Below are 20,321 nucleotides of genomic sequence, written 5' to 3'. Positions count from 1 at the left end.
CACACTGATAAACTCAGAGAAGGTATGCAATGAAGACACAAGCGAGTCAAAGTTATCTTTGGCTGGCCATGGAGAGACAGTCTGCTGCTAATCAGTGACTTCCTTCTCTCAGAGGAGCTGCTCTCTGAACACACCTTTTTATTAGTTCATAAAACACTCAAGATAAATGTGAAATGTATTCAAACCACTTCCATCAAAGTTGACCAAACTAAATAAATGAAAATGTCTTTTAATGATAATTCATAAGGATAAAGAAACTTCTTAACCAAGCAGTGATAATTTGTGTACAAATCTTCCAACAATAACATTGAAAGAAGGGCTGCTAATAGGGGGGGCGGCAGTGAACAGGACACGAAGGTTCAGTAATCCCTTGTTTAAGAACTGAACCTACTGCTCTCAGCGACTCCTTAAATATGATAAATAGGTATGTAACAAGAAAATGTAATCAATCGATTTGAAACAGTAAAGCATGTTTTCCTTTTTTACTGAGAATGAAATGTTTTTGAAAAGACTTTATTTGTCTGAAGAAAGTTCTGTCCTGCAGTCCAAGCTCACTTGATGGCAGTATTGCACCCTTAAACTAGTCTGCCTGCCACCGATGGACAGAAGAAGAAGAAGAAGACGAAGAACAACAACGATGGTGGCTACTTGAAGGCCCCTTTACTGCAGCTGTCTGTGGGCTGCAGTTCCCGCTTAAAAAGGAGAAGAAGACATGCAGCAGCTTTGGCTTCCGGTCCGAGAAAACATGGTGAGTTGCGGGCTGACTGGTCAGCCTTGGCTGGGTTGAGTGGTTGTAGGGACTGAGAAAAGTGTCGGTTTGCAATGAAAGAAAAAAAGTAAATGAAATAAAAAGAGGTATTTAGTGTTTTTCCAAAGCCTAAAACACAGAAGTAGAATGAAAGAGTGAAGAAGTGGAGCCACTCTAGCTGTAGCAAGAAGAAGGACATTGCGCATGCGCAGGTGGAACGTTCCGTGACCGTTTTACATGTCAAATATATGTTTTAGCCTTTCAGATGTCGGCTGGAATTGGTGGCGTACTGGGTAGAGCCGCTGGGCCGGCAAGCGTGTGCTCCCTGGTTCGATTCCCGTCATTTCCAGTTTTTGTTTTGTTTTACTTTGCCGCCATTTTGCTCCCCCCCACTTCAAATCATCATGTCTAAGCACAGGTCGTCGCTATCACATTCTCAAACTTTCATAACCTTCAGGGAAAATAGCACATTGTCACAGGGTTTAAACAAGAACTGACACTTGTAATACTTTATCTACATCATTTTTATTTGAATTCCCATACATTGCAGCTACATGTAGATGTGTAGCAGTTCCACGTGGCTTTAAAACATGGTTTCCTTTATAAGACTCAAAGCTTGGACTCCTTTAGCTTACACACCGTGTGTCATTTTTTTTCCTGAGAAGGAAAAATGGAGAAATCGCCGGTGCACTTTCTCTGTCATCTCCTTCAAAGGACTGCTGTCCAATCTTTCAGATTGTGTGTTTTTCATCAAGAAAATAATAGGTAACATGCCAGGACTGTAGTTCACATGCCTCTTGAGATCAAACTGGGACACTCGTGGGATGCATCTAGGTGAAATAAACCATAACAATGTCTGCTCTCAAAGCATGCATCACGCTGCCAGTATACAGCCAGTCTTAATGGTCATTTTTATTCTCTGTTTTTATCCCAGGTGCTTGGTAGGAAACCCCAGAGAGAGGAGCTCTGTTGCGTAGCTGCTGAAGCATCCGTACCTCCGGCTGAAGCCACGTTATCTCCTGATCCAGGTACAGATGAGGAAAGTAAAAGGATTGACGTTGTTTGGTGCCAACAACACGCATTGTCTACAGTCCAAACGGCAACCGTAAGAGGATCCTAACAGACCTGCCAACCTCTCAGCCTACGAGCAGCAGAATCCTCTGAGCAGCTGATGTGAGACTTATATTGTGTAGCATCTTCTACCCCCCTACCCACCCCTATTCAACGCTAACTTTACTGTTTTCTTCTTCCTATTATTTATTTATTCTTTACAGAATTTGGCCAGAACTGTACAGCAGCAGCAGCAGAAGAGGCTGGATGTCACAGAGTGTACATAGACCAATCGCATCCTGTTTCTGCTCACATGCTCGCCCTCAGCTGCACTTCACTCCACCCACTACCTTCTCCGTGTCAGAGAAGGAAGTCAATAGACTGTTTCAGAGGCAGGAACCCTGTAAAGCAGCTGAGCCGGACTATGTCTCCCCATCCGCCCTGAAGCGCTGTGCTGATCGGCTGTCTCCGGTGTTGGCAGACATTTTTAACACCTTACTGGAGACATGCCATGTGCCTGCCTGCTTTAAAGCATCCACCATCATCCCTGTCTCCAAGAAACCAAGGACCACAGGACTAAATGACTTCAGACCCATCACCCTGCCCTCTGTGGTAATGAAGTCCATCAGGACCAAAACCTCTCGTGACAAAAACACCTTCTTTCCCTCTGCAGCTAGCCTCATTAACAAGGCCCCGGTCCTCCACGGACACTTCCCCCTTGCAAATAATACGAATATCTCAGCACATGTCAATACTATTTTATTCAATTTTATATTGTTATTGTATTCTCATGACATTCCTATACAACTTGTTTTTGCTTTTTAACTATATATTTCCAGATGTATTTATGTCAACTGCATGTGTGTCTATGTCTAGCACCTTACCACCAAAGCAAATTCCTTGTACGTGTGAAACACTACTCGTTTTTTTTCTGATTCTGATCCTGAAATGTTGCTTGAGGTTGTCATTTTTCAATAAAAGACATTTAATTGCTTTCCATCTTACACTGACTATTACTGCAATCTTAGACCCTGAAAACATGTGGTGGAACATTCAGAACATGGTCAGTGTCGGCAAGGCAGGTGGAAATGGGTGATGTGCCACTAAGAAGATCTGAAATGGTGCTGACAGATTCGGCCAGTCTCCAGTGGCATGTGGCAATACCTCTTGTAGCCCCCATCTTAAATGACTGCTGGCAGCCTAGGAGTAGATCATTCACAATATAGCCTTCGAGCCCCACGTTCTTCCATCGCTCCCTGGGTTTTTCCACTACTTACATGTAGAATTTAATATCCAGAATGAACTAAAGGGCAAGTAGACACATGGTGTTGCCTTGTTCACAATTACTTTGATAAATACTACCCATATTCAGTGTTAGTGTTGACTGGATGGTTCTAAGGATCCACATAGCGGGGTTGAATGTTCCATCTACAGGAGTAGAGTATATCATTTAAAATACACTGGTTGTTTATCCATTCATTCTGTTGAACTGCTAGCAATTCATTTGCTTTACAGCTGATAGAAGAGAAGGGGTTGAGTAGGCCATTCAAATTCCATGAAATAAGTCAGAAATCAAGTCACTCGTTAGGCGTTTATGAACACAGAACCCTGAGATGTCAGTGATACTGGAACACATCTAGATAACTGTCAGAGTTAGACACACTGATAAACTCAGAGAAGGTATGCAATGAAGACACAAACGAGTCAAAGTTATCTTTGGCTGGCCATGGAGAGACAGTCTGCTGCTAATCAGTGACTTCCTTCTCTCAGAGGAGCTGCTCTCTGAACACACCTTTTTATTAGTTCATAAAACACTCAAGATAAATGTGAAATGTATTCAAACCACTTCCATCAAAGTTGACCAAACTAAATAAATGAAAATGTCTTTTAATGATAATTCATAAGGATAAAGAAACTTCTTAACCAAGCAGTGATAATTTGTGTACAAATCTTCCAACAATAACATTGAAAGAAGGGCTGCTAATAGGGGGGGCGGCAGTGAACAGGACACGAAGGTTCAGTAATCCCTTGTTTAAGAACTGAACCTACTGCTCTCATTGACTCCTTAAATATGATAAATAGGTATGTAACAAGAAAATGTAATCAATCGATTTGAAACAGTAAAGCATGTTTTCCTTTTTTACTGAGAATGAAATGTTTTTTAAAAGACTTTATTTGTCTGAAGAAAGTTCTGTCCTGCAGTCCAAGCTCACTTGATGGCAGTATTGCACCCTTAAACTAGTCTGCCTGCCGCCGATGGACAGAAGAAGAAGAAGAAGACGAAGAACAACAACGATGGTGGCTACTTGAAGGCCCCTTTACTGCAGCTGTCTGTGGGCTGCAGTTCCCGCTTAAAAAGGAGAAGAAGACATGCAGCAGCTTTGGCTTCCGGTCCGAGAAAACATGGTGAGTTGCGGGCTGACTGGTCAGCCTTGGCTGGGTTGAGTGGTTGTAGGGACTGAGAAAAGTGTCGGTTTGCAATGAAAGAAAAAAAGTAAATGAAATAAAAGAGGTATTTAGTGTTTTTCCAAAGCCTAAAACACAGAAGTAGAATGAAAGAGTGAAGAAGTGGAGCCACTCTAGCTGTAGCAAGAAGAAGGACATTGCGCATGCGCAGGTGGAACGTTCCGTGACCGTTTTACATGTCAAATATATGTTTTAGCCTTTCAGATGTCGGCTGGAATTGGTGGCGTACTGGGTAGAGCCGCTGGGCCGGCAAGCGTGTGCTCCCTGGTTCGATTCCTGTCATTTCCAGTTTTTGTTTTTACTTTGCCGCCATTTTGCTCCCCCCCACTTCAAATCATCATGTCTAAGCACAGGTCGTCGCTATCACATTCTCAAACTTTCATAACCTTCAGGGAAAATAGCACATTGTCACAGGGTTTAAACAAGAACTGACACTTGTAATACTTTATCTACATCATTTTTATTTGAATTCCCATACATTGCAGCTACATGTAGATGTGTAGCAGTTCCACGTGGCTTTAAAACATGGTTGCCTTTATAAGACTCAAAGCTTGGACTCCTTTAGCTTACACACCGTGTGTCATTTTTTTTCCTGAGAAGGAAAAATGGAGAAATCGCCGGTGCACTTTCTCTGTCATCTCCTTCAAAGGACTGCTGTCCAATCTTTCAGATTGTGTGTTTTTCATCAAGAAAATAATAGGTAACATGCCAGGACTGTAGTTCACATGCCTCTTGAGATCAAACTGGGACACTCGTGGGATGCATCTAGGTGAAATAAACCATAACAATGTCTGCTCTCAAAGCATGCATCACGCTGCCAGTATACAGCCAGTCTTAATGGTCATTTTTATTCTCTGTTTTTATCCCAGGTGCTTGGTAGGAAACCCCAGAGAGAGGAGCTCTGTTGCGTAGCTGCTGAAGCATCCGTACCTCCGGCTGAAGCCACGTTATCTCCTGATCCAGGTACAGATGAGGAAAGTAAAAGGATTGACGTTGTTTGGTGCCAACAACACGCATTGTCTACAGTCCAAACGGCAACCGTAAGAGGATCCTAACAGACCTGCCAACCTCTCAGCCTACGAGCAGCAGAATCCTCTGAGCAGCTGATGTGAGACTTATATTGTGTAGCATCTTCTATCCCCCTACCCACCCCTATTCAACGCTAACTTTACTGTTTTCTTCTTCCTATTATTTATTTATTCTTTACAGAATTTGGCCAGAACTGTACAGCAGCAGCAGCAGAAGAGGCTGGATGTCACAGAGTGTACATAGACCAATCGCATCCTGTTTCTGCTCACATGCTCGCCCTCAGCTGCACTTCACTCCACCCACTACCTTCTCCGTGTCAGAGAAGGAAGTCAATAGACTGTTTCAGAGGCAGGAATCCTGTAAAGCAGCTGAGCCGGACTATGTCTCCCCATCCGCCCTGAAGCGCTGTGCTGATCGGCTGTCTCCGGTGTTGGCAGACATTTTTAACACCTTACTGGAGACATGCCATGTGCCTGCCTGCTTTAAAGCATCCACCATCATCCCTGTCTCCAAGAAACCAAGGACCACAGGACTAAATGACTTCAGACCCATCACCCTGCCCTCTGTGGTAATGAAGTCCATCAGGACCAAAACCTCTCGTGACAAAAACACCTTCTTTCCCTCTGCAGCTAGCCTCATTAACAAGGCCCCGGTCCTCCACGGACACTTCCCCCTTGCAAATAATACGAATATCTCAGCACATGTCAATACTATTTTATTCAATTTTATATTGTTATTGTATTCTCATGACATTCCTATACAACTTGTTTTTGCTTTTTAACTATATATTTCCAGATGTATTTATGTCAACTGCATGTGTGTCTATGTCTAGCACCTTACCACCAAAGCAAATTCCTTGTACGTGTGAAACACTACTCGTTTTTTTTCTGATTCTGATCCTGAAATGTTGCTTGAGGTTGTCATTTTTCAATAAAAGACATTTAATTGCTTTCCATCTTACACTGTCTATTACTGCAATCTTAGGCCCTGAAAACATGTGGTGGAACATTCAGAACATGGTCAGTGTCGGCAAGGCAGGTGGAAATGGGTGATGTGCCACTAAGAAGATCTGAAATGGTGCTGACAGATTCGGCCAGTCTCCAGTGGCATGTGGCAATACCTCTTGTAGCCCCCATCTTAAATGACTGCTGGCAGCCTAGGAGTAGATCATTCACAATATAGCCCTCGAGCCCCACGTTCTTCCATCGCTCCCTGGGTTTTTCCACTACTTACATGTAGAATTTAATATCCAGAATGAACTAAAGGGCAAGTAGACGCATGGTGTTGCCTTGTTCACAATTACTTTGATAAATACTACCCATATTCAGTGTTAGTGTTGACTGGATGGTTCTAAGGATCCACATAGCGGGGTTGCATGTTCCATCTACAGAAGTAGAGTATATCATTTAAAATACACTGGTTGTTTATCCATTCATTCTGTTGAACTGCTAGCAATTCATTTGCTTTACAGCTGATAGAAGAGAAGGGGTTGAGTAGGCCATTCAAATTCCATGAAATAAGTCAGAAATCAAGTCACTCGTTAGGCGTTTATGAACACAGAACCCTGGGATGTCAGTGATACTGGAACACATCTAGATAACTGTCAGAGTTAGACACACTGATAAACTCAGAGAAGGTATGCAATGAAGACACAAACGAGTCAAAGTTATCTTTGGCTGGCCATGGAGAGACAGTCTGCTGCTAATCAGTGACTTCCTTCTCTCAGAGGAGCTGCTCTCTGAACACACCTTTTTATTAGTTCATAAAACACTCAAGATAAATGTGAAATGTATTCAAACCACTTCCATCAAAGTTGACCAAACTAAATAAATGAAAATGTCTTTTAATGATAATTCATAAGGATAAAGAAACTTCTTAACCAAGCAGTGATAATTTGTGTACAAATCTTCCAACAATAACATTCAAAGAAGGGCTGCTAATAGGGGGGTCGGCAGTGAACAGGACACGAAGGTTCAGTAATCCCTTGTTTAAGAACTGAACCTACTGCTCTCAGCGACTCCTTAAATATGATAAATAGGTATGTAACAAGAAAATGTAATCAATCGATTTGAAACAGTAAAGCATGTTTTCCTTTTTTACTGAGAATGAAATGTTTTTTAAAAGACTTTATTTGTCTGAAGAAAGTTCTGTCCTGCAGTCCAAGCTCACTTGATGGCAGTATTGCACCCTTAAACTAGTCTGCCTGCCGCCGATGGACAGAAGAAGAAGAAGAAGACGAAGAACAACAACGATGGTGGCTACTTGAAGGCCCCTTTACTGCAGCTGTCTGTGGGCTGCAGTTCCCGCTTAAAAAGGAGACGAAGACATGCAGCAGCTTTGGCTTCCGGTCCGAGAAAACATGGTGAGTTGCGGGCTGACTGGTCAGCCTTGGCTGGGTTGAGTGGTTGTAGGGACTGAGAAAAGTGTCGGTTTGCAATGAAAGAAAAAAAGTAAATGAAATAAAAAGAGGTATTTAGTGTTTTTCCAAAGCCTAAAACACAGAAGTAGAATGAAAGAGTGAAGAAGTGGAGCCACTCTAGCTGTAGCAAGAAGAAGGACATTGCGCATGCGCAGGTGGAACGTTCCGTGACCGTTTTACATGTCAAATATATGTTTTAGCCTTTTAGATGTCGGCTGGAATTGGTGGCGTACTGGGTAGAGCCGCTGGGCCGGCAAGCGTGTGCTCCCTGGTTCGATTCCCGTCATTTCCAGTTTTTGTTTTTACTTTGCCGCCATTTTGCTCCCCCCCACTTCAAATCATCATGTCTAAGCACAGGTCGTCGCTATCACATTCTCAAACTTTCATAACCTTCAGGGAAAATAGCACATTGTCACAGGGTTTAAACAAGAACTGACACTTGTAATACTTTATCTACATCATTTTTATTTGAATTCCCATACATTGCAGCTACATGTAGATGTGTAGCAGTTCCACGTGGCTTTAAAACATGGTTTCCTTTATAAGACTCAAAGCTTGGACTCCTTTAGCTTACACACCGTGTGTCATTTTTTTTCCTGAGAAGGAAAAATGGAGAAATCGCCGGTGCACTTTCTCTGTCATCTCCTTCAAAGGACTGCAGTCCAATCTTTCAGATTGTGTGTTTTTCATCAAGAAAATAATAGGTAACATGCCAGGACTGTAGTTCACATGCCTCTTGAGATCAAACTGGGACACTCGTGGGATGCATCTAGGTGAAATAAACCATAACAATGTCTGCTCTCAAAGCATGCATCACGCTGCCAGTATACAGCCAGTCTTAATGGTCATTTTTATTCTCTGTTTTTATCCCAGGTGCTTGGTAGGAAACCCCAGAGAGAGGAGCTCTGTTGCGTAGCTGCTGAAGCATCCGTACCTCCGGCTGAAGCCACGTTATCTCCTGATCCAGGTACAGATGAGGAAAGTAAAAGGATTGACGTTGTTTGGTGCCAACAACACGCATTGTCTACAGTCCAAACGGCAACCGTAAGAGGATCCTAACAGACCTGCCAACCTCTCAGCCTACGAGCAGCAGAATCCTCTGAGCAGCTGATGTGAGACTTATATTGTGTAGCATCTTCTACCCCCCTACCCACCCCTATTCAACGCTAACTTTACTGTTTTCTTCTTCCTATTATTTATTTATTCTTTACAGAATTTGGCCAGAACTGTACAGCAGCAGCAGCAGAAGAGGCTGGATGTCACAGAGTGTACATAGACCAATCGCATCCTGTTTCTGCTCACATGCTCGCCCTCAGCTGCACTTCACTCCACCCACTACCTTCTCCGTGTCAGAGAAGGAAGTCAATAGACTGTTTCAGAGGCAGGAATCCTGTAAAGCAGCTGAGCCGGACTATGTCTCCCCATCCGCCCTGAAGCGCTGTGCTGATCGGCTGTCTCCGGTGTTGGCAGACATTTTTAACACCTTACTGGAGACATGCCATGTGCCTGCCTGCTTTAAAGCATCCACCATCATCCCTGTCTCCAAGAAACCAAGGACCACAGGACTAAATGACTTCAGACCCATCACCCTGCCCTCTGTGGTAATGAAGTCCATCAGGACCAAAACCTCTCGTGACAAAAACACCTTCTTTCCCTCTGCAGCTAGCCTCATTAACAAGGCCCCGGTCCTCCACGGACACTTCCCCCTTGCAAATAATACGAATATCTCAGCACATGTCAATACTATTTTATTCAATTTTATATTGTTATTGTATTCTCATGACATTCCTATACAACTTGTTTTTGCTTTTTAACTATATATTTCCATATGTATTTATGTCAACTGCATGTGTGTCTATGTCTAGCACCTTACCACCAAAGCAAATTCCTTGTACGTGTGAAACACTACTCGTTTTTTTTCTGATTCTGATCCTGAAATGTTGCTTGAGGTTGTCATTTTTCAATAAAAGACATTTAATTGCTTTCCATCTTACACTGACTATTACTGCAATCTTAGACCCTGAAAACATGTGGTGGAACATTCAGAACATGGTCAGTGTCGGCAAGGCAGGTGGAAATGGGTGATGTGCCACTAAGAAGATCTGAAATGGTGCTGACAGATTCGGCCAGTCTCCAGTGGCATGTGGCAATACCTCTTGTAGCCCCCATCTTAAATGACTGCTGGCAGCCTAGGAGTAGATCATTCACAATATAGCCCTCGAGCCCCACGTTCTTCCATCGCTCCCTGGGTTTTTCCACTACTTACATGTAGAATTTAATATCCAGAATGAACTAAAGGGCAAGTAGACGCATGGTGTTGCCTTGTTCACAATTACTTTGATAAATACTACCCATATTCAGTGTTAGTGTTTACTGGATGGTTCTAAGGATCCACATAGCGGGGTTGCATGTTCCATCTACAGAAGTAGAGTATATCATTTAAAATACACTGGTTGTTTATCCATTCATTCTGTTGAACTGCTAGCAATTCATTTGCTTTACAGCTGATAGAAGAGAAGGGGTTGAGTAGGCCATTCAAATTCCATGAAATAAGTCAGAAATCAAGTCACTCGTTAGGCGTTTATGAACACAGAACCCTGGGATGTCAGTGATACTGGAACACATCTAGATAACTGTCAGAGTTAGACACACTGATAAACTCAGAGAAGGTATGCAATGAAGACACAAACGAGTCAAAGTTATCTTTGGCTGGCCATGGAGAGACAGTCTGCTGCTAATCAGTGACTTCCTTCTCTCAGAGGAGCTGCTCTCTGAACACACCTTTTTATTAGTTCATAAAACACTCAAGATAAATGTGAAATGTATTCAAACCACTTCCATCAAAGTTGACCAAACTAAATAAATGAAAATGTCTTTTAATGATAATTCATAAGGATAAAGAAACTTCTTAACCAAGCAGTGATAATTTGTGTACAAATCTTCCAACAATAACATTGAAAGAAGGGCTGCTAATAGGGGGGTCGGCAGTGAACAGGACACGAAGGTTCAGTAATCCCTTGTTTAAGAACTGAACCTACTGCTCTCAGCGACTCCTTAAATATGATAAATAGGTACGTGACAAGAAAATGTAATCAATCGATTTGAAACAGTAAAGCATGTTTTCCTTTTTTACTGAGAATGAAATGTTTTTTAAAAGACTTTATTTGTCTGAAGAAAGTTCTGTCCTGCAGTCCAAGCTCACTTGATGGCAGTATTGCACCCTTAAACTAGTCTGCCTGCCGCCGATGGACAGAAGAAGAAGAAGAAGACGAAGAACAACAACGATGGTGGCTACTTGAAGGCCCCTTTACTGCAGCTGTCTGTGGGCTGCAGTTCCCGCTTAAAAAGGAGACGAAGACATGCAGCAGCTTTGGCTTCCGGTCCGAGAAAACATGGTGAGTTGCGGGCTGACTGGTCAGCCTTGGCTGGGTTGAGTGGTTGTAGGGACTGAGAAAAGTGTCGGTTTGCAATGAAAGAAAAAAAGTAAATGAAATAAAAAGAGGTATTTAGTGTTTTTCCAAAGCCTAAAACACAGAAGTAGAATGAAAGAGTGAAGAAGTGGAGCCACTCTAGCTGTAGCAAGAAGAAGGACATTGCGCATGTGCAGGTGGAACGTTCCGTGACCGTTTTACATGTCAAATATATGTTTTAGCCTTTCAGATGTCGGCTGGAATTGGTGGCGTACTGGGTAGAGCCGCTGGGCCGGCAAGCGTGTGCTCCCTGGTTCGATTCCTGTCATTTCCAGTTTTTGTTTTTGTTTTTACTTTGCCGCCATTTTGCTCCCCCCCACTTCAAATCATCATGTCTAAGCACAGGTCGTCGCTATCACATTCTCAAACTTTCATAACCTTCAGGGAAAATAGCACATTGTCACAGGGTTTAAACAAGAACTGACACTTGTAATACTTTATCTACATCATTTTTATTTGAATTCCCATACATTGCAGCTACATGTAGATGTGTAGCAGTTCCACGTGGCTTTAAAACATGGTTTCCTTTATAAGACTCAAAGCTTGGACTCCTTTAGCTTACACACCGTGTGTCATTTTTTTTCCTGAGAAGGAAAAATGGAGAAATCGCCGGTGCACTTTCTCTGTCATCTCCTTCAAAGGACTGCTGTCCAATCTTTCAGATTGTGTGTTTTTCATCAAGAAAATAATAGGTAACATGCCAGGACTGTAGTTCACATGCCTCTTGAGATCAAACTGGGACACTCGTGGGATGCATCTAGGTGAAATAAACCATAACAATGTCTGCTCTCAAAGCATGCATCACGCTGCCAGTATACAGCCAGTCTTAATGGTCATTTTTATTCTCTGTTTTTATCCCAGGTGCTTGGTAGGAAACCCCAGAGAGAGGAGCTCTGTTGCGTAGCTGCTGAAGCATCCGTACCTCCGGCTGAAGCCACGTTATCTCCTGATCCAGGTACAGATGAGGAAAGTAAAAGGATTGACGTTGTTTGGTGCCAACAACACGCATTGTCTACAGTCCAAACGGCAACCGTAAGAGGATCCTAACAGACCTGCCAACCTCTCAGCCTACGAGCAGCAGAATCCTCTGAGCAGCTGATGTGAGACTTATATTGTGTAGCATCTTCTACCCCCTACCCACCCCTATTCAACGCTAACTTTACTGTTTTCTTCTTCCTATTATTTATTTATTCTTTACAGAATTTGGCCAGAACTGTACAGCAGCAGCAGCAGAAGAGGCTGGATGTCACAGAGTGTACATAGACCAATCGCATCCTGTTTCTGCTCACATGCTCGCCCTCAGCTGCACTTCACTCCACCCACTACCTTCTCCGTGTCAGAGAAGGAAGTCAATAGACTGTTTCAGAGGCAGGAACCCTGTAAAGCAGCTGAGCCGGACTATGTCTCCCCATCCGCCCTGAAGCGCTGTGCTGATCGGCTGTCTCCGGTGTTGGCAGACATTTTTAACACCTTACTGGAGACATGCCATGTGCCTGCCTGCTTTAAAGCATCCACCATCATCCCTGTCTCCAAGAAACCAAGGACCACAGGACTAAATGACTTCAGACCCATCACCCTGCCCTCTGTGGTAATGAAGTCCATCAGGACCAAAACCTCTCGTGACAAAAACACCTTCTTTCCCTCTGCAGCTAGCCTCATTAACAAGGCCCCGGTCCTCCACGGACACTTCCCCCTTGCAAATAATACGAATATCTCAGCACATGTCAATACTATTTTATTCAATTTTATATTGTTATTGTATTCTCATGACATTCCTATACAACTTGTTTTTGCTTTTTAACTATATATTTCCATATGTATTTATGTCAACTGCATGTGTGTCTATGTCTAGCACCTTACCACCAAAGCAAATTCCTTGTACGTGTGAAACACTACTCGTTTTTTTTCTGATTCTGATCCTGAAATGTTGCTTGAGGTTGTCATTTTTCAATAAAAGACATTTAATTGCTTTCCATCTTACACTGACTATTACTGCAATCTTAGGCCCTGAAAACATGTGGTGGAACATTCAGAACATGGTCAGTGTCGGCAAGGCAGGTGGAAATGGGTGATGTGCCACTAAGAAGATCTGAAATGGTGCTGACAGATTCGGCCAGTCTCCAGTGGCATGTGGCAATACCTCTTGTAGCCCCCATCTTAAATGACTGCTGGCAGCCTAGGAGTAGATCATTCACAATATAGCCTTCGAGCCCCACGTTCTTCCATCGCTCCCTGGGTTTTTCCACTACTTACATGTAGAATTTAATATCCAGAATGAACTAAAGGGCAAGTAGACACATGGTGTTGCCTTGTTCACAATTACTTTGATAAATACTACCCATATTCAGTGTTAGTGTTTACTGGATGGTTCTAAGGATCCACATAGCGGGGTTGCATGTTCCATCTACAGAAGTAGAGTATATCATTTAAAATACACTGGTTGTTTATCCATTCATTCTGTTGAACTGCTAGCAATTCATTTGCTTTACAGCTGATAGAAGAGAAGGGGTTGAGTAGGCCATTCAAATTCCATGAAATAAGTCAGAAATCAAGTCACTCGTTAGGCGTTTATGAACACAGAACCCTGAGATGTCAGTGATACTGGAACACATCTAGATAACTGTCAGAGTTAGACACACTGATAAACTCAGAGAAGGTATGCAATGAAGACACAAACGAGTCAAAGTTATCTTTGGCTGGCCATGGAGAGACAGTCTGCTGCTAATCAGTGACTTCCTTCTCTCAGAGGAGCTGCTCTCTGAACACACCTTTTTATTAGTTCATAAAACACTCAAGATAAATGTGAAATGTATTCAAACCACTTCCATCAAAGTTGACCAAACTAAATAAATGAAAATGTCTTTTAATGATAATTCATAAGGATAAAGAAACTTCTTAACCAAGCAGTGATAATTTGTGTACAAATCTTCCAACAATAACATTCAAAGAAGGGCTGCTAATAGGGGGGTCGGCAGTGAACAGGACACGAAGGTTCAGTAATCCCTTGTTTAAGAACTGAACCTACTGCTCTCAGCGACTCCTTAAATATGATAAATAGGTATGTAACAAGAAAATGTAATCAATCGATTTGAAACAGTAAAGCATGTTTTCCTTTTTTACTGAGAATGAAATGTTTTTTAAAAGACTTTATTTGTCTGAAGAAAGTTCTGTCCTGCAGTCCAAGCTCACTTGATGGCAGTATTGCACCCTTAAACTAGTCTGCCTGCCGCCGATGGACAGAAGAAGAAGAAGAAGACGAAGAACAACAACGATGGTGGCTACTTGAAGGCCCCTTTACTGCAGCTGTCTGTGGGCTGCAGTTCCCGCTTAAAAAGGAGACGAAGACATGCAGCAGCTTTGGCTTCCGGTCCGAGAAAACATGGTGAGTTGCGGGCTGACTGGTCAGCCTTGGCTGGGTTGAGTGGTTGTAGGGACTGAGAAAAGTGTCGGTTTGCAATGAAAGAAAAAAAGTAAATGAAATAAAAAGAGGTATTTAGTGTTTTTCCAAAGCCTAAAACACAGAAGTAGAATGAACGTGGAGCCACTCTAGCTGTAGCAAGAAGAAGGACATTGCGCATGCGCAGGTGGAACGTTCCGTGACCGTTTTACATGTCAAATATATGTTTTAGCCTTTCAGATGTCGGCTGGAATTGGTGGCGTACTGGGTAGAGCCGCTGGGCCGGCAAGCGTGTGCTCCCTGGTTCGATTCCCTGTCATTTCCAGTTTTTGTTTTTACTTTGCCGCCATTTTGCTCCCCCCCACTTCAAATCATCATGTCTAAGCACAGGTCGTCGCTATCACATTCTCAAACTTTCATAACCTTCAGGGAAAATAGCACATTGTCACAGGGTTTAAACAAGAACTGACACTTGTAATACTTTATCTACATCATTTTTATTTGAATTCCCATACATTGCAGCTACATGTAGATGTGTAGCAGTTCCACGTGGCTTTAAAACATGGTTTCCTTTATAAGACTCAAAGCTTGGACTCCTTTAGCTTACACACCGTGTGTCATTTTTTTTCCTGAGAAGGAAAAATGGAGAAATCGCCGGTGCACTTTCTCTGTCATCTCCTTCAAAGGACTGCTGTCCAATCTTTCAGATTGTGTGTTTTTCATCAAGAAAATAATAGGTAACATGCCAGGACTGTAGTTCACATGCCTCTTGAGATCAAACTGGGACACTCGTGGGATGCATCTAGGTGAAATAAACCATAACAATGTCTGCTCTCAAAGCATGCATCACGCTGCCAGTATACAGCCAGTCTTAATGGTCATTTTTATTCTCTGTTTTTATCCCAGGTGCTTGGTAGGAAACCCCAGAGAGAGGAGCTCTGTTGCGTAGCTGCTGAAGCATCCGTACCTCCGGCTGAAGCCACGTTATCTCCTGATCCAAGTACAGATGAGGAAAGTAAAAGGATTGACGTTGTTTGGTGCCAACAACACGCATTGTCTACAGTCCGAACGGCAACCGTAAGAGGATCCTAACAGACCTGCCAACCTCTCAGCCTACGAGCAGCAGAATCCTCTGAGCAGCTGATGTGAGACTTATATTGTGTAGCATCTTCTACCCCCCTACCCACCCCTATTCAACGCTAACTTTACTGTTTTCTTCTTCCTATTATTTATTTATTCTTTACAGAATTTGGCCAGAACTGTACAGCAGCAGCAGCAGAAGAGGCTGGATGTCACAGAGTGTACATAGACCAATCGCATCCTGTTTCTGCTCACATGCTCGCCCTCAGCTGCACTTCACTCCACCCACTACCTTCTCCGTGTCAGAGAAGGAAGTCAATAGACTGTTTCAGAGGCAGGAACCCTGTAAAGCAGCTGAGCCGGACTATGTCTCCCCATCCGCCCTGAAGCGCTGTGCTGATCGGCTGTCTCCGGTGTTGGCAGACATTTTTAACACCTTACTGGAGACATGCCATGTGCCTGCCTGCTTTAAAGCATCCACCATCATCCCTGTCTCCAAGAAACCAAGGACCACAGGACTAAATGACTTCAGACCCATCACCCTGCCCTCTGTGGTAATGAAGTCCATCAGGACCAAAACCTCTCGTGACAAAAACACCTTCTTTCCCTCTGCAGCTAGCCTCATTAACAAGGCCCCGGTCCTCCACGGACACTTCCCCCTTGCAAATAATACGAATATCTCAGCACATGTCAATACTATTTTATTCAATTTTATATTGTTATTGTATTCTCATGACATTCCTATACAACTTGTTTTTGCTTTTTAACTATATATTTCCATATGTATTTATGTCAACTGCATGTGTGTCTATGTCTAGCACCTTACCACCAAAGCAAATTCCTTGTACGTGTGAAACACTACTCGTTTTTTTTCTGATTCTGATCCTGAAATGTTGCTTGAGGTTGTCATTTTTCAATAAAAGACATTTAATTGCTTTCCATCTTACACTGACTATTACTGCAATCTTAGACCCTGAAAACATGTGGTGGAACATTCAGAACATGGTCAGTGTCGGCAAGGCAGGTGGAAATGGGTGATGTGCCACTAAGAAGATCTGAAATGGTGCTGACAGATTCGGCCAGTCTCCAGTGGCATGTGGCAATACCTCTTGTAGCCCCCATCTTAAATGACTGCTGGCAGCCTAGGAGTAGATCATTCACAATATAGCCTTCGAGCCCCACGTTCTTCCATCGCTCCCTGGGTTTTTCCACTACTTACATGTAGAATTTAATATCCAGAATGAACTAAAGGGCAAGTAGACACATGGTGTTGCCTTGTTCACAATTACTTTGATAAATACTACCCATATTCAGTGTTAGTGTTGACTGGATGGTTCTAAGGATCCACATAGCGGGGTTGCATGTTCCATCTACAGAAGTAGAGTATATCATTTAAAATACACTGGTTGTTTATCCATTCATTCTGTTGAACTGCTAGCAATTCATTTGCTTTACAGCTGATAGAAGAGAAGGGGTTGAGTAGGCCATTCAAATTCCATGAAATAAGTCAGAAATCAAGTCACTCGTTAGGCGTTTATGAACACAGAACCCTGGGATGTCAGTGATACTGGAACACATCTAGATAACTGTCAGAGTTAGACACACTGATAAACTCAGAGAAGGTATGCAATGAAGACACAAACGAGTCAAAGTTATCTTTGGCTGGCCATGGAGAGACAGTCTGCTGCTAATCAGTGACTTCCTTCTCTCAGAGGAGCTGCTCTCTGAACACACCTTTTTATTAGTTCATAAAACACTCAAGATAAATGTGAAATGTATTCAAACCACTTCCATCAAAGTTGACCACACTAAATAAATGAAAATGTCTTTTAATGATAATTCATAAGGATAAAGAAACTTCTTAACCAAGCAGTGATAATTTGTCTACAAATCTTCCAACAATAACATTCAAAGAAGGGCTGCTAATAGGGGGGTCGGCAGTGAACAGGACACGAAGGTTCAGTAATCCCTTGTTTAAGAACTGAACCTACTGCTCTCAGCGACTCCTTAAATATGATAAATAGGTATGTAACAAGAAAATGTAATCAATCGATTTGAAACAGTAAAGCATGTTTTCCTTTTACTGAGAATGAAATGTTTTTTAAAAGACTTTATTTGTCTGAAGAAAGTTCTGTCCTGCAGTCCAAGCTCACTTGATGGCAGTATTGCACCCTTAAACTAGTCTGCCTGCCGCCGATGGACAGAAGAAGAAGAAGAAGACGAAGAACAACAACGATGGTGGCTACTTGAAGGCCCCTTTACTGCAGCTGTCTGTGGGCTGCAGTTCCCGCTTAAAAAGGAGACGAAGACATGCAGCAGCTTTGGCTTCCGGTCCGAGAAAACATGGTGAGTTGCGGGCTGACTGGTCAGCCTTGGCTGGGTTGAGTGGTTGTAGGGACTGAGAAAAGTGTCGGTTTGCAATGAAAGAAAAAAAGTAAATGAAATAAAAAGAGGTATTTAGTGTTTTTCCAAAGCCTAAAACACAGAAGTAGAATGAAAGAGTGAAGAAGTGGAGCCACTCTAGCTGTAGCAAGAAGAAGGACATTGCGCATGTGCAGGTGGAACGTTCCGTGACCGTTTTACATGTCAAATATATGTTTTAGCCTTTCAGATGTCTCCCTGGTTTGATTCCCGTCATTTCTGGTTTTTGTTTTTACTTTGCCGCCATTTTGCTCCCCCCCACTTCAAATCATCATGTCTAAGCACAGGTCGTCGCTATCACATTCTCAAACTTTCATAACCTTCAGGGAAAATAGCACATTGTCACAGGGTTTAAACAAGAACTGACACTTGTAATACTTTATCTACATCATTTATTATTTGAATTCCCATACATTGCAGCTACATGTAGATGTGTAGCAGTTCCACGTGGCTTTAAAACACGGTTGCCTTTATAAGACTCAAAGCTTGGACTCCTTTAGCTTACACACCGTGTGTCATTTTTTTTCCTGAGAAGGAAAAATGGAGAAATCGCCGGTGCACTTTCTCTGTCATCTCCTTCAAAGGACTGCTGTCCAATCTTTCAGATTGTGTGTTTTTCATCAAGAAAATAATAGGTAACATGCCAGGACTGTAGTTCACATGCCTCTTGAGATCAAACTGGGACACTCGTGGGATGCATCTAGGTGAAATAAACCATAACAATGTCTGCTCTCAAAGCATGCATCACGCTGCCAGTATACAGCCAGTCTTAATGGTCATTTTTATTCTCTGTTTTTATCCCAGGTGCTTGGTAGGAAACCCCAGAGAGAGGAGCTCTGTTGCGTAGCTGCTGAAGCATCCGTACCTCCGGCTGAAGCCACGTTATCTCCTGATCCAGGTACAGATGAGGAAAGTAAAAGGATTGACGTTGTTTGGTGCCAACAACACGCATTGTCTACAGTCCAAACGGCAACCGTAAGAGGATCCTAACAGACCTGCCAACCTCTCAGCCTACGAGCAGCAGAATCCTCTGAGCAGCTGATGTGAGACTTATATTGTGTAGCATCTTCTACCCCCCTACCCACCCCTATTCAACGCTAACTTTACTGTTTTCTTCTTCCTATTATTTATTTATTCTTTACAGAATTTGGCCAGAACTGTACAGCAGCAGCAGCAGAAGAGGCTGGATGTCACAGAGTGTACATAGACCAATCGCATCCTGTTTCTGCTCACATGCTCGCCCTCAGCTGCACTTCACTCCACCCACTACCTTCTCCGTGTCAGAGAAGGAAGTCAATAGACTGTTTCAGAGGCAGGAACCCTGTAAAGCAGCTGAGCCGGACTATGTCTCCCCATCCGCCCTGAAGCGCTGTGCTGATCGGCTGTCTCCGGTGTTGGCAGACATTTTTAACACCTTACTGGAGACATGCCATGTGCCTGCCTGCTTTAAAGCATCCACCATCATCCCTGTCTCCAAGAAACCAAGGACCACAGGACTAAATGACTTCAGACCCATCACCCTGCCCTCTGTGGTAATGAAGTCCATCAGGACCAAAACCTCTCGTGACAAAAACACCTTCTTTCCCTCTGCAGCTAGCCTCATTAACAAGGCCCCAGTCCTCCACGGACACTTCCCCCTTGCAAATAATACGAATATCTCAGCACATGTCAATACTATTTTATTCAATTTTATATTGTTATTGTATTCTCATGACATTCCTATACAACTTGTTTTTGCTTTTTAACTATATATTTCCAGATGTATTTATGTCAACTGCATGTGTGTCTATGTCTAGCACCTTACCACCAAAGCAAATTCCTTGTACGTGTGAAACACTACTCGTTTTTTTTCTGATTCTGATCCTGAAATGTTGCTTGAGGTTGTCATTTTTCAATAAAAGACATTTAATTGCTTTCCATCTTACACTGACTATTACTGCAATCTTAGACCCTGAAAACATGTGGTGGAACATTCAGAACATGGTCAGTGTCGGCAAGGCAGGTGGAAATGGGTGATGTGCCACTAAGAAGATCTGAAATGGTGCTGACAGATTCGGCCAGTCTCCAGTGGCATGTGGCAATACCTCTTGTAGCCCCCATCTTAAATGACTGCTGGCAGCCTAGGAGTAGATCATTCACAATATAGCCTTCGAGCCCCACGTTCTTCCATCGCTCCCTGGGTTTTTCCACTACTTACATGTAGAATTTAATATCCAGAATGAACTAAAGGGCAAGTAGACA

General features: G+C 42.9%; 6 long non-coding RNA genes across 6 annotated transcripts; all 6 read left to right on the top strand.

The window, feature by feature from the left end:
* The first annotated feature begins 595 nt into the window (after positions 1–595).
* On the top strand, positions 596–2,722 carry LOC124859382. The gene is made up of 3 exons (XR_007036080.1): positions 596–748; positions 1,683–1,921; positions 2,023–2,722. It is a non-coding gene; the product is annotated as an uncharacterized LOC124859382 (long non-coding RNA).
* A 1,348-nt stretch (positions 2,723–4,070) lies between these two features.
* LOC124859381 lies at positions 4,071–6,173 on the top strand. The gene is made up of 3 exons (XR_007036079.1): positions 4,071–4,204; positions 5,134–5,372; positions 5,474–6,173. It is a non-coding gene; the product is annotated as an uncharacterized LOC124859381 (long non-coding RNA).
* A 1,143-nt stretch (positions 6,174–7,316) lies between these two features.
* LOC124859508 lies at positions 7,317–9,531 on the top strand. Its single transcript, XR_007036120.1, has 4 exons — positions 7,317–7,331; positions 7,439–7,655; positions 8,586–8,824; positions 8,926–9,531. It is a non-coding gene; the product is annotated as an uncharacterized LOC124859508 (long non-coding RNA).
* A 1,237-nt stretch (positions 9,532–10,768) lies between these two features.
* On the top strand, positions 10,769–12,985 carry LOC124859478. Its single transcript, XR_007036112.1, has 4 exons — positions 10,769–10,783; positions 10,891–11,107; positions 12,044–12,282; positions 12,383–12,985. It is a non-coding gene; the product is annotated as an uncharacterized LOC124859478 (long non-coding RNA).
* A 1,180-nt stretch (positions 12,986–14,165) lies between these two features.
* On the top strand, positions 14,166–16,432 carry LOC124859528. The gene is made up of 4 exons (XR_007036127.1): positions 14,166–14,240; positions 14,348–14,564; positions 15,486–15,724; positions 15,826–16,432. It is a non-coding gene; the product is annotated as an uncharacterized LOC124859528 (long non-coding RNA).
* A 1,236-nt stretch (positions 16,433–17,668) lies between these two features.
* LOC124859493 lies at positions 17,669–19,687 on the top strand. The gene is made up of 4 exons (XR_007036117.1): positions 17,669–17,683; positions 17,789–18,005; positions 18,885–19,123; positions 19,225–19,687. It is a non-coding gene; the product is annotated as an uncharacterized LOC124859493 (long non-coding RNA).
* Positions 19,688–20,321: the final 634 nt, after the last annotated feature.

Source organism: Girardinichthys multiradiatus, chromosome 22 (assembly GCF_021462225.1).
Source record: "Girardinichthys multiradiatus isolate DD_20200921_A chromosome 22, DD_fGirMul_XY1, whole genome shotgun sequence".
Classification (NCBI taxonomy): domain Eukaryota; kingdom Metazoa; phylum Chordata; class Actinopteri; order Cyprinodontiformes; family Goodeidae; genus Girardinichthys; species Girardinichthys multiradiatus.
This window is presented reverse-complemented; position numbering and strand designations above follow the sequence as displayed.